We start from the raw sequence: 14,293 nt of genomic DNA on the forward strand, positions 1-14,293 counted from the left end.
ACTTTATGTCTATCTGAAGTGAATCTTTTCATATCCATATATAGTACAACAAAATAGGTGTCAATTATCTCTGGTTTCCTAACATCCATGAACTAGTAGCAATGGAGTGACTACAAATAATGACAGCGTCATATTTATTGAAGGTTTTTTTACTTAATAATGGAACACGCGTCATCATTAAATGGAAACAGTAGTTATAAACCTGCCTTGTTAGCTCCTTGTGCTAATGTGCGGCTGCTTTGCGACAAGGAGGTACAACGATCCTTGATCACATCCCCCCAGGAAAATTAACGATGATTGGTCTGCGTACTGGCCAGCCTCAATGTGAGTCAGTTTTAGCCGGTTTTCCATTTCGCACTAGGTGAACAGTGGTCTGGTATCCATGTTCCATCTCAGATGCAAGATCGCAAACATGGGTTTCTACTGATTTTGATAATCAAATTCTACCACAACTCAATTGAAACAATCACTATTCTGTATGTTCTTCATACAGGCATAACAGTTACAGTTGGGTAACTACAGAAATAGGAGAAAACACATGAGGCAGAAATATGTAACTGTCTATGAAGGGAATTTTTAAAAATAGGGAGTTACAATAATTTACCAGTGCTGAAATCCATGTGCATAAAAGCGCCCAATTCCAGGACAAGGAACGTCCCACTGTTCCTCTATCGTACCGACGTCATGGATGAGTAATGGGGACTACCATGTCAAACAACCTGGGTGTGTTTTTCGGTGGTTTTCCACATTCACCTATTTAAATACTGGGCTGGTTTCTACATCTGATGTCAGACACATGATGTGCCAACACTATGTAACACGATGTCACAATTAATTATATGATCAAATATAATCGGAAACTGAATTGGTGCACAGACTCCAGCCCAGGGAAGGGAGGGGGTGGAGTGAGGGCCTGGCAACAGCATTACAATCCCTTTAGGAATGGTGACCCCACTGTAGTAATCGCCTATATGCAGGTATTGTTGGTTATCTGTAAAATAGGAGATGGACGATATCATTTCCAACCAGGTATTGGCTGGATAAAGGGTACCAGACAGGACTGAAGAGACGGAGTACGTAAATAGCCAAAACTTAGTAGATGTAAACGAGGAAAATTGAAAATATTGTAACAGAAAAAAGTATGAAGTAAAACAAAGCATATGCTTTGTACATACCACGTTTCATCAATTAATATTACAGGTGACACAGTTACTAACAAATGAGAGAAACCTGCACAGGCATTAAAAGATTTTTATAAATGTGTGTATGATTCATAAATAATTTAGGAGTAAAGGAAACAACTCCCCAGATAGCAGAGGTATTTAATCATGGACAGGCACACAAAAAGAGTGAATCTCTTAACGAGCTCGAGCACATACACACACACACACACACACACACACACACACACACACACACACACACACTCACACACACACAGACAGACACACATAATAATTCTAATTGAACATACAATATGTTCTGTGGGCACAGTACAGCTGGAGAGGTGTGTTTAAGTATGTTTAGGTGTGTGTGTGTGTGTGTGTGTGTGTGTGTAAGTATTTATTATGTACATCTGTGTGTCTGTATGTGTTGTGTGTGCACCAGCTTGTTAAAGGACTTGTGCAGAAGCTAGTGAAGTTTTAATTCCGTTTTGTGTGTCTGCCTATAAGTCAATGCTTGTGCTATTTGGTCGTTTTCTCCTTTTCTCATTACTCCACTCTATCAGAATTTTCCTCGCCATGATTGTACAGTTCCACACATCAATGAGAAACCCAGGTAGTGGATAATGAAAATAATGGTATTGTAGAAGTAATGTGAAAAGATGTGTATAAAGCCATTCAGCAGAAGAAGAGTGGGAAGCCATATACAGAAGATGACACAGCACTATTTTATGCTTCTCACTGCGTTATATGCTTCAATACCGAGCCATGTACCTTGCTCTGCATAAAACAAAATCAACAGAACAGTTGACCTTAATACTATCATATTACTACTAACTAAAACTTACGTGCTCTCGTGTGAGTGGTTGCCCATGATGATACGGAAACAATGATTACACTTATCTTCACCTACTGAATCACTAATCAAGGTTCACAGCTTATACATGGTGAATCACCTGAAACTTGCATTTATATATTGCGGAAATTGAAAATGCTTTTGGTGTGCAGTTTCCAGAGAATGGATTGGTAATGAGGGGCTCCTATTGCTATCCAATCAACAGATCGTAATGATACTTAGAAAGTGTAGTTTCTGTGTGAACAAACTAAATGTAGGGCAAATTAGAATGTAACTGGTGTTTGTTGCAGCATTCATGTGCGAGTCGTTTACGAGATATCGTATTTTGAAAAGTTCTCACACCGTCCCTTGTACAACACTTGTTGTAGCCCACACTAAAAATCACCAGAAGTGCTTATACTAGTTATGTAGATGCCGATCAGTACCGAGACAACTGAACGTCACAGGTTGTGTTCAAACTGACCGCCGGCTGCAGTAATACAAGCTTCTAATTTGTGTGGAATGACTGCTGCACATGTGCTAGCATTTCAGCGGAGATGTCCGAGCATGCTGCAGTAATAAATCTTTGCATGTCATCGGGTGTAGTTGGTATGTCTTGGGAGCCAGCGTCTTTCAGCTTTCCCCAAAGAAAAAGAACTCAACAGGCGCCAAATCTAGGAAACGGGCTGGTCGAGGTACAGGTCCTATGCGACCTGTCGAACGATTTGGAAACAATTCGTGAAGACATGCTGTAAGTACGTCGTGCACTATGGGCTGAACAGCCGTCATTTTGGTACTACAGGTTCCTCCTAGTCTGCAGAGGAACATCTTTTAACATCCAAGGAAGATGGTCTGTTAAGAGTCTGCGATACTTGTGAGCTTTCAGTGTTCCCTCTATGAAAAATAGGCCTATGAGCTGAAGCGTCACTATCGCACATCACACGTTTACACACCACGGACACTGATATCCACCTGACGAAGGCAAAGGGAATTGTCAATAGAACAATAGTGCACGGTTTGGCGGCTTGCCTGGCCAAGACTGGTAAGTGTGGTTGCACCACTAAACAAGATATATGATACCCCTGGAGTATCCTGTCTTAATGCCCATGTACAGAATTTAACACGATTCTCCTAATCGTTTCCATGCTGCTCTTGATGGAGAGTGATGGGATAGGGATGGAGCCTTCGTCGATGGAGAATACATACATCACTTACCTGACTCATGCCAATACCTCGTGTGGTTTGCCGGAAGCTAATATGTGGATGAACTTACACTACCACTTCCACGTAACTGGTCGGAGAGGTCGATAAATAATTGCAGTGTCGGTGTGGGAGCTTCCCAAAATGAGATATTTTGAAAACGACTGACAACAGAATCCTGTGACAAACATAACCGGTATTTTAACTTACCCAAATTTTATTTTGGTAGCGTCAATAGCCCTTATTGAATTAAAAAAGGTGTCTGTTTGCACGTGTACTGGGATATCTTGCCGCATATACTGTACAAGAACGAGCTGCATTCTTTCTACATGCTCTATACATCATGAGCATGTCGGCTTCTTCCGCATTGGTAAATACCATAGTCTACTCACGACATGTTGCTTGGACTGTGACACACTAACTGACTAGAAAGACGCAATGCACTCGAGGAACACACGAGAACACTTTAAGCCATCATAACATCGTATGTAGCAGTTACACAGATTGTATGGGACAAACAAGTGTCGGTGTGGGAGCTTCCCAAAATAAAATATTTTGAAAACGACTCACAACAGAATCCTGTGACAAACATAACCGACGTTATAACGTACCCAAATTTTAGTTTGTTAACGTCAATAGCCCTTATTCAATTTAAAAAAGTGTGTGTTTGCACAAAAAGTATACTTTGTAAGTGTTATTACAATCTATTTGCGAGATAACATCCCAAAGATGTTCAGGCTCACATGCGGTTTCACTTCGTCGAAATGCCTTGGCTCAAACTCGTCTACAGTTGAACCGCACGTGTCGCATCACACGCCCTAAATGAGATACTTGTGGCCCTTTGCTTAAATTTTCTGCCTGATGGCAAGTTTGCGAAATTATATGAAACAAGCAAAGTTAATATAACATATAATCACAGTAATAATATTATCGGGAACTACATTAACGACCCACAAATGATGTAGGCCACACAGTTGCGACTTGGTTAGAATAATGTTTATTCAGAAAACAAACTAATAGTGAAAGTGGTCGGATTTGGAGTTACTGTTACACCCAAGCTCATATCCATTTGACACAGTTCGATCATTTGCAATCTCATCGCGAAATACAAGTCCAATACTCCACCTCATTATCTACGCGAATAGTTAGAGTTCACACCAGGCGCGCAGCTGCTCACGGATCAGAGACTAAGTCCCGCGATACCACACAACGTTAAATTTTCTAAGACTTTTCACTTCCTAGCTACCTAAGGACCGACTTTCCACTTTCGCTTCTCAATCCGAACTGTCATTTTGCCCGTATCCGGCCGCGTCACCCACGTGCCGAACATCGTCGCTGAACTGACTAGTGCACTTTCCTTCCCTGAAGCCGTTTCATAATAAACGTTAAATTCTTTTACATAAAACCAATACAATTTCCTTCTTAACGTTGAATGTCACGGCCAGTAGCCTTGCACCAAAGTGCTTTCTGGTAAATAAATAAAGAACAAAAGTAACTATTATGCACTAAACTTTACAACAAATTTTCTATTACCTAATGTTTCAATACGATGTCATGTTGTCATCGTTCAATGTGTTTTGTGTGGAGGACATGATGTTTTGATGCTTAACTGAAAATACTGACAATTTAAATTTACTATATATTTTAAGCAAATAAAGTTACAGAGTTGATATTTACAACATTTATCATTTTAATGATGCGCATTTATTTGAAATGTCGATCGTTAAGATCGACCAAAGCGTTCAGATTTTAGTATTCAGGTCGTTTTTACAAAACTTGTTAATTTCACTTTAACAGTAAATCATAAACTATTATAGATATTAACAATATTCAAGTTTCATTGGAATCATCATGAAAATTTATGGAAGATTGTAGATTAAGATTACTGTGGCTTCATTCCCTGAATTACTAAGGAATTAAATAGTTTTCATAAATGTTTCCCTTTTGGGCCGATCCTAGGTCCCCCATATTTAACAATGTAAGCCTCCATGGGCACAAACACCTCCTAAGTGGGGTTTCTCTATGACGTAGGTTCTCGTCCGTCTCACTCGCACACTACAGCGCTTAGGCCTGATAAAGCTGGCCTCATTCGGCACAATAGACGCCTGTGAGTTTCCCCTCCTCGTGGTGAATCTGTGCTCTTTGAGGCACTCGGTCCTGGACGACAGGATTCGTTTGACAATTCCTGGAAGGCTGTTTCTTTCAGCCATATACAGTAATTACATTAGAGCGAAATTTTTGTTAACTCACACACCGCCATTTAATAACATGTTGGCGTGCCATATATGTTATAAAGTAGCACTCAAATTTACAAAACACAAATTCATAATACAATAACATAAATATCCTAAGCATCAGATCAATAGTGTAATTATTTGTAGTGGTGTTGATGCAGCATGCTTTAAATTTAAAGAAACTTATATCTGACATAAACTACGAATTACGGCATATTAATTAAACGCCAAATAAAATTGTACATTTATCAAAATCGACTGTCTATTGAAATGCTGCAGAAATATCAGAGTCACTGTGCTCCCTGTCACACAACTTTTTCCTCACAACGCATTCTCTAGCGGCGCTCCACAGATTCAGATCGGAGTACCCCACCGAAATTCTGTATGGCTCTGTATGCGATTGGAATGGTTTTGGGGGAACAAATCTGATGAAATTCGAATCGCGTGTAGATACCAGAAAACAAACACTTTCCGAAACCACCTAGATTTACACTAAACACTTCCCCCTGTGGAATCGATACAAACACATCTATACTACACAGTAAGCAATTGATTTACAGCGTTTGCAAGATGCTCGTAACTTCTTCAATGATTTTGACACGTGACATGTTATGGAAGTCCCTCTAGAGACATGCATCTCGTCACAGATTTCCAATCGACTTCATCGACTAATTAATGTATTCTTTTAATTTTGGACTCAAAACTAACAACAAATATGAACAAATCTCACTCGTTTAATTCCGCGCAGTGAAGCTGCGTACACAAATCGTTACTCCATACAACAAAAAATTATTCCCCCAAAATATTCTCTTAGATAAACGCACATCTGTCTTCCTAGATAAGCATGATTAATTTTCACTTTCCAAAATTCTCCGACCTGCATGCACCCAGATTTGCGTGACCATATCTTGTAACTTGGAAATTACAACAAAAATATCGAAAAACTAAAGCCTAAACACACACATACACATAAATAAATCCCTTATATACCCCCCAAAACATAATTTATACGCATACTGTACACTAATTTTGACTTGATACCGTTCACCAGATAATCAAGTTCTCCTACCTCCTCGCCCCGAAATATGTGTCTAAACTATCTTTTTACAACTGCTCAGACCCTATGCCAAAGAAAAAAAGAACAAAACAAAAATCCTTATGCGACGAAACGACAAACAAGCTACAATAAATCCTGAAATAAAACATTGCAAATTACCCCTCCAAATAATCTTATATTGATGTTCTTCAGTACAGTTTTGCGCTCCCCGCATATTCCGGCAGACCGCATGAATTTCCTTTTCCCCCGGAACTGCTTTCATATACAGCAGCTAAAATTCGTTCTTTGTCTCCTCCCTTCCATTGTCTTCCTCTCCAACGGGTAGCTGCGACAGAACATCGGCAGTACAATTCTCGGTCCCTTTAATGTAGCGTATCTAGTAACTAAATTGCTGCAGGAACATTTCCCAGCGCATCAAAGGGTCGTTTAGTATTCTACAGTCTTGCAGAAAGCTAAGGACCTTATGCCCAGATGGCACTGTAGCCTCTCTACCTTCCAAATGCCTACGGAACTTTTTGAATCCATACACGATTGCAAGCAGCTCCTTCTCTGATATGCTGTATCCTCATTCGTGATTGTTGAGTATGCGGATGGCGAAAGCCACACTCCGGTGTTCTACCATCCCGCCGATTTGTTTTTCTTGGAAGATTTCGCAGCCTATCCCATAAGCTGAACGGTCTGACGACAAACAGAACGGAAGTGTCGAAGTGTCATGCCGGGGTTTGAGTTATTCATTCCTCTATCCCCCGAGAATTTTCGATAAAACTCACATAATCCGAGGTACTATGTTAATTGTTTTCTGTTGGTTGTCCTTTTACAATCCGTGATTGATTTTAGTTTCGCAGTACTCGGTAAAATTCCCTCAGATGTAAGACTGTGTACTTGAAACTGAATTTCCGCTAGGAAAAAATTCGCATTTGGCAATCTTTAACGTCATCCCACCTCATCTGAAGGACATAAGCACTTCCTCCACCAATTTACAGTGTTCGTACCAGGGTTCCGTCGCTATGGAAAGGTCGTCCACTTATATCACCAACTTACTCATTAAGCGTTCTCCTAAGATACGGCTTAGCGTTCTCACAAATACAGCCACTGAAACCTTGAGGCCGAACGGTGCAACCTGAAACCGGTAGCTTCGTACTTCGAATAAGAAAGCTGTGTAAAGTCTGCTTTCGTCTGCCAATGGGTATGCCAAAAACCTGAGGTCAAGTCAATGCCAGACATCAGTTTTATGTTCCTGAAGTTTTACAGCAGTTCCTCCATATTACCAAGCTCGTCGAGTTCTCTCACAGTTACCTTATTGATCTTACACGCATCTAACATGATTCTAACCAATTTGTCTTTTTTCTTTAAAATTACAATGCGATTACAATAATTGCTCCTACACTGCTCTATAATATCCCATTCTAGCATTTTCCTTTACCTGGCCCTGACGGCTTCCCGATCAGGAATAGCAATAATACAATGCTTGCACTTAACTGGCTCGTGCGGCTTCACTTTAATGGAATATTCAAAGTCTGTTACTTTACCGGGACGATCACAAATGTGTCCTCATAACGGCACAGCAATTCACATAACTGCTTTCTCTCTACCTCCGATGTACCCTCGACTGCTTCTACCATTTCCTTTATCCTGCCACACATATTGTTTTCTTCATCTCAACCATGTGTAATTATGGTGTGCCCAGTGTGGTTGTTCCCCGTCAAAAGATTCTTAAATTTTACTTTTTTTTTTGCACCCTCAATTTCAAAATCCAAACCCCTTCCCACACAGTGAAACGAAGTTTTATATTTACATAAGAAATCCGTTCCCAGCGCCACATTATTTACAAGTGCATTCACTACAAAGCATCTTATACTAAAATGATTCTCTTCGTACTTGAATTCCAATAGCACTTATAGCCTTATCAGCTGACTTAAACCCCCAACTGCCGTTTTAATTTTTACACTATTTACAGGTAGTAATACTAATTTCTTATTCTTTGCCCTATATACAAAACCTCTTGACACTGCCGACACATTACTTCCAGAATCAAGCAGTGTGCCTACTTTCTCGTCAATTGCTTTATTACAATGATAGGCTGAACGTTAATCATTTCCTATCGCTCTAAACACTGTTCCCTTAATAAATCATTCTTTAGGTCTCGTCCCTTCTCTTTCATCTCCAGAGTACGTATATCCTCTTTGAGTCACCCCTGAATTACATAATGGTCTCAAAATAATTCAATAAATGCTTCTTTCGGCCTATTTTAATTTTTTCTCCCTTCTAGACTTCTCAGTATATTAAACTTATCTCGAGTCCACAAACGACGCTATAATGTTCTACCATTCCATCGCCAATCAGTTCCAGTAAAATCTCATTCCTCCTTAAGATATCTTTCTGTCCAAATATCAGTTTCTACATTAGAATCAAACACATTGTATTCTCCCTTAAAATTATTTACTTTAGTAGCTAAAAATCATTATCATAAAATAAAGCACTACGTTTTACTTCCATGTCATTACAAACACTTTCACAAACAGCACTTTCGACACCCGCTGATAAGTCATTCAACTTGCTACATAAAACCTCACTTACGTCCATCGGCAAATCACCAATATAAGAACCGTTCATAGTTACACCATCCTCTGCCGTTACATCACATAAATTGTAGCTACAGCATCGTGCAACTTCAAAATCAACAGTACCATTAAATTCCGCTGCGTTTTGATTTAAACCTGAGCATAATACCTTTTCCTCTCCTACACACTCCTGCGCCACATTAATTTCAGATCGCACATCAAATTCAGATCCACATCCATTCTCAAACTCCATCCAGAATTTCGGGTTCACCTCCATTATTAGAAACGTATGCACAGATTTCTTCCTCTAAAGTATCAATACCAGCAGCTTCAACCTTCGTAACATCAAAAAATGGTTCAAATGGCTCTAAGCACTATGGGACCTAATATCTGAGGTCATCAGTCCCCTAGACTTAGAACAGCTTAAACCTGACTAACATAAGGACATCACACACATCCATGGCCGAGGCAGGATTCCAACCTGCGACCGCAGCAGCAGCGCGGTTCCACACTGAAGTGCCTAGAACCGCTCGGCCACAGTGGCCGGCTTTAATAACTTCAGCACGCAAACATCATGACTACCTTCCTTCAAAAATAATTCACCAATATCCACCGATATGCACACGAACTCGTCAACAGCTGACGAGGCTAATGCTACGCCGCCCTCATTAACCTCCTTAACAATTTTCTCCATCATCACCTTCATCACCATAATCGTTACCGCTGTTAGTACCTCTATAGAATTTTCTATACCATCTTGCTTACACATACAATTTCTTACGTGGCCTCCCATATCTGTCAGCAACTTCTCCACCTTATCACAGAAATTTTTCTTCGCTTTATTTACCTTAGAGTCAAGTATCCCAGCTTCATCAGAAAGTTTGCCCATTTCATCACCAATAGTTTTTAATTTTTCGTCTATCAATTCCTCGATTCTACTAGCAATTTTACCTACTTCGTCTTTCACAACCGAAGCTGTTTCAGATTGAACAGAATCATTTTTTAAAATTTATGTCACCCATATCGGATTTAACAGAATCAGTTTTGGATCCCAATCCTCTTATCATTTGCATTAATTGCGACATCATGTCTACCCCAAATTCATCTTCCTTGCCAGATTTCTGAATATTTGCCCCACTAAATTCACCTCCGATCACGCTCTCCCGCTCCGACATCGGGCTAAGCGACTCGGTAGTAGTTTCGGACCCACACAAACTGGCCGACTGCTTAATATTAGCGACGTCTATTGTTGGCGATTGAGCTACAGAATCATACATAATTTCGCTATCAGCTCAGGTACTTATCTTTGTCGTGCTGGATAGTACTGACATGGTATTTCTGCCGATGTTGCAGTTGAAGCCGATGCTTAAGATCTCGTAGCCTCCGAGGTGGTACTGCAACCGCCACTGCGCCGTGAGTCGTCGTTGAAGATGCCGCTTCTGGCTGGAACCACGTATTTTCGATGTCGCCTCTTCTTCCGCGTTACTTTTTCATCACTCGTAAGCACTTCTAAAACTCGATACGCAAAACTGTTGCAAAATTCGTAGCTCAGAGTCCCACGCAAACTGCCTAAACTGCCACAGAATTGGGACCTAGACCACAGATTCAAAACTATTAAAGAAACCTATTATTCCGTCCTGAACCGATCTCACATTTAAATTTTACGGGAGGTCCTGCCTATCGAAGTTCAGAAATTAATTTTGGAAACACCTCGCAGACTTCAAATCCAATTCTAAAACTTTCCAGATTCATATTCCGCAACTAACACTTTCCATAATCCAATCCTCTTCCGACACTTTACAAGATTCCTATCGTTCAATTAAACTTTCCAAATTCCTTACCCGGACGAGCCCCCAGTTGTGAGCAAACGTACCAAAGATGTTCAGGCTCACATGCGGCTCCTCTCCTTCGAAATGTCTTGCCTCAAACTCTTGTATGGGTTGAACCACACGAGTCGCATTACACGCTCAAAATTAGACACTTGTGACTCTTTGGTTAAGTTGTTTGGCTGATGAAAAGTTTGCAAAATTGTATGAAACAAGTAAAGTTAATATAACACATAATAACAATAATAATAATATCTGGAATTACATTGACGACCCGTAAATGACGTAGGCCACACAGTTGCGACTTGGTTAGAATAATGTTTATTCAGAAAACAAACTAATAGCGAAAGTGGTCGTATTAACAGTTACTGTTACACTCGAGTGCATATCCATTTCACACAGTTCGATCATTTACAATCTCATCGCGAAATACAAGTCCAATACTCCACCTCGTTATCTACGCGAAAAGTTAGAGTTCACACCAGGCGCGCAGCTGCTCACGGCTCAGAGACTATGTCCCGCGATACCACACAACGTGAAATTTTCTAAGACGTTTCACTTCCTAGCTACCTAAGGACTGACTGTCCACTTTCGCTGCCCAATTCGAACTGTCATTTTGCCCGTAGCCGGCCGCGTCAACCGCGTGCCGAACATCGACGCTGAACTGACTAGTGCACTTTCCTTCCCTGAAGCCAATTCATAATACACGCCAAATTTTTTTACATAAAACCAATACAATTCCCATCTTAACGTTGACTGTCACGGCCAGTAGCCGTGCACCAAAGTCCTTTCTGATTAATAAATAAAGAACAAAAGTAACTATTATGCACTAAACTTAACAGCAAATAGTCTATTACCTAATGATTCAATAAGGTGTCATGCGGTCATTGTTCAATGTGTTCTGTGTGGAGGACATGATGATCTGATGCTTAACTGAAAATAATGACAATTTAAATTCACTATATATTTTAAACAAATAAAGTTACAGAGTTGATATTTACAACATTTATCGTTTTAATGATGATCTTTTATTTGAAATGTCTTTCGTTGAGATCGACCAAATCGTTCAGATTTTAGTATTCAGGTCTTTTTTACAAAACTTGTTAATTCCTCTTTAACAGTAAATCCTAAACTATTATAGACATGATCAATATTCAGATTTCATTGGGACCACCATAAAAATTTATAAAAGATTGTAGACTAAAATTACTGTGGCTCATTCCCTGAATTACTACAGATTTAAATAGTTCTCATAAATGTTTCCCTTTAAGGTGGATCTTAGGTCCTCCATATTTAACATTGATAACCCTTCCCGGGCACAAACACCTCCTAAGTGGGGTTTCCCTACGACGTAGGTTCTCGTCTGTCTCACTCGCACACTACAGCGCTTAGGCCTGGTAAGCCTGGCCTCATTCAGCACAATAGACGCCTGTGAATTTCCCCTTCTCGTGGCGAATCTGTGCTCTTTGTGGCACTCGGTCCTGGACGACAGGATTCGTTTGACAATTCCTGGAAGGCTGTCTCATTCGGCCATGTACTTAAATGAGAGCGAAATGCTCTTTAACTCACAAATTGATTGACTAAAAATACGAGCCCCTCATTACCATTCCATACTGGGAAAACTGGACATCAATAGAGCTTCGCATTTCCGCAGTACATGCGCTGCAAGTTTTAGATGATGTATTCTACTAGATATTGAGCCACACCCCTTGCTCGTGACACCCATATTGCCCAAATCAACCAGTTGAAGGCTATCACTGAAATTCATGTCTTCTCAAAAATACCAACTGCATTCACCTGTCACATACTGAATTTACAAATGCAGCTCAACCCCCTACAAATCTCACTAACTTGACGTGACATTGCAGTCAAACAACGTCAAAAGAGAAATACTGCACTCAGCTTAGCATGTATAGATTGAAAAGCACACCTGCAGTGAGGCATATTCTAAATTCAAGGATGCCGGTTGTAAGTTGTGGTTCGGAAGTCACACTGTGGGGGCTGGTTCAAGCTCTGCAATATGTTGGTGGTAACATTAGCTCTCTAGCCACCTTCGTGTTATGGTGGCTAGAGCAATATTTTATTAGACTTCAATGATACGTCTTGTGTACAATGTGAGACAGTCACTCCTGTATCAGTAATGGCAGGTCGGCCATCACCGAAAGGTTGCTGGTGGGTGGCTTCTGCCCCAGAAAAGAGGTACACTCGTCATTACCCTATGTCGTTGACTTCAGGCTGAACAATTGCCAGAGTTCTGCCAGTGGGCTAAGGCCATGTTTCTTCTTCTTGCTGTGACTGTGGTCTGCTCTTGCTCGGCGAGCCTCTGGCGACTAAGGGCCAACTCGGGTCCAGCACAGAGATGAGGGGGGACTATCATCCACTGACATCTGGCAGGTGTCTGGAGCTGTGGTACCAAGTCCCACATGGAGACTCAATGGTAGAGGTAGCTGGCCCAACCCAGTCTCGAACCCACTGCTGCAGCTGGCGGCGCCTTGTCACCTCATCTAGCATAACCCTGGCATCGTGGTGGTGCTCCTGGACTCTGAATACATCTGCCTCAAAATTCACAGCTATTTATATGGCTCCAGGGGCATTTGTTGCTCTGTTACACAGCTATTGATTGTATGGCTTAAATGCGCTCTTATCCCGGGGTGGTGACACAGTCCTGACAACGCCAGGTATTACTGTTGCACGATGCAGATTTCGTCGAGTACGTCTCTTCCGTTTTTCCGTATTTTGAGCACTTGTTGCTATATCCCATGTGCCAACACGAAATGCTTAGCAGCCAGCTGTAGCAAAGGCAACGCTCCTCGGTAGCCACCATACAAAGTCCTACGAGTTTCACTTAGAAATAGGTATCAATGCTACATAATAGTTATGAAGAATAGACGTCTATTAAACCTAGTAGTAGGGTGATTAACGTTTAATTGAAGTAATGAGGTAGCATAATAGCAAAAGGTCTATCAATGAAAAATAGCTGCCAGCTAACTGTGGCGGTTTATTAGATTAGCTACCTCTTCGAGGAAATTTTAACAGTGGGTCAGATGATCCTTAAACTGCTCTAGTACTTCAATCCGTAAAGAAATATCACAGATTATACAGTATATATTTTAGACTTTATGTGTGAAATTAACACCGAAGAAATGATTAAAGATATTAATACTGCAACTTTGTTTTTCTGCAAGCAAATGAAACAAAACACATTACGTGCAAAAGTTTCTGAGTATACTGCTGTATATTAATGGGAAGAAATCTGTTGAAAGATTCCTTTCCATTGAATATTAATAATTTGCTCTTGGTGCGGTTCTAAAAAGAAATCTGAAACCTTTCTGTGATAAAGAAATATTCGTTGCTGAAGCACATGGCGGGGCACAGCAAGAAGTGGCAGTCATAGGGATATACCGAATCTGATGCAGA

At 40.6% G+C, this 14,293-nt stretch overlaps 1 protein-coding gene across 1 annotated transcript in view; it reads right to left on the reverse strand.

Moving 5' to 3' along the window:
• Positions 1–14,293, reverse strand: part of LOC124593968 (galactosylgalactosylxylosylprotein 3-beta-glucuronosyltransferase P-like) — a 182,871-nt gene that overhangs the window by 536 nt on the left and 168,042 nt on the right. The window lies entirely within an intron of this gene.

This window comes from Schistocerca americana, chromosome 2 (genome assembly GCF_021461395.2).
Source record: "Schistocerca americana isolate TAMUIC-IGC-003095 chromosome 2, iqSchAmer2.1, whole genome shotgun sequence".
NCBI lineage: Eukaryota > Metazoa > Arthropoda > Insecta > Orthoptera > Acrididae > Schistocerca > Schistocerca americana.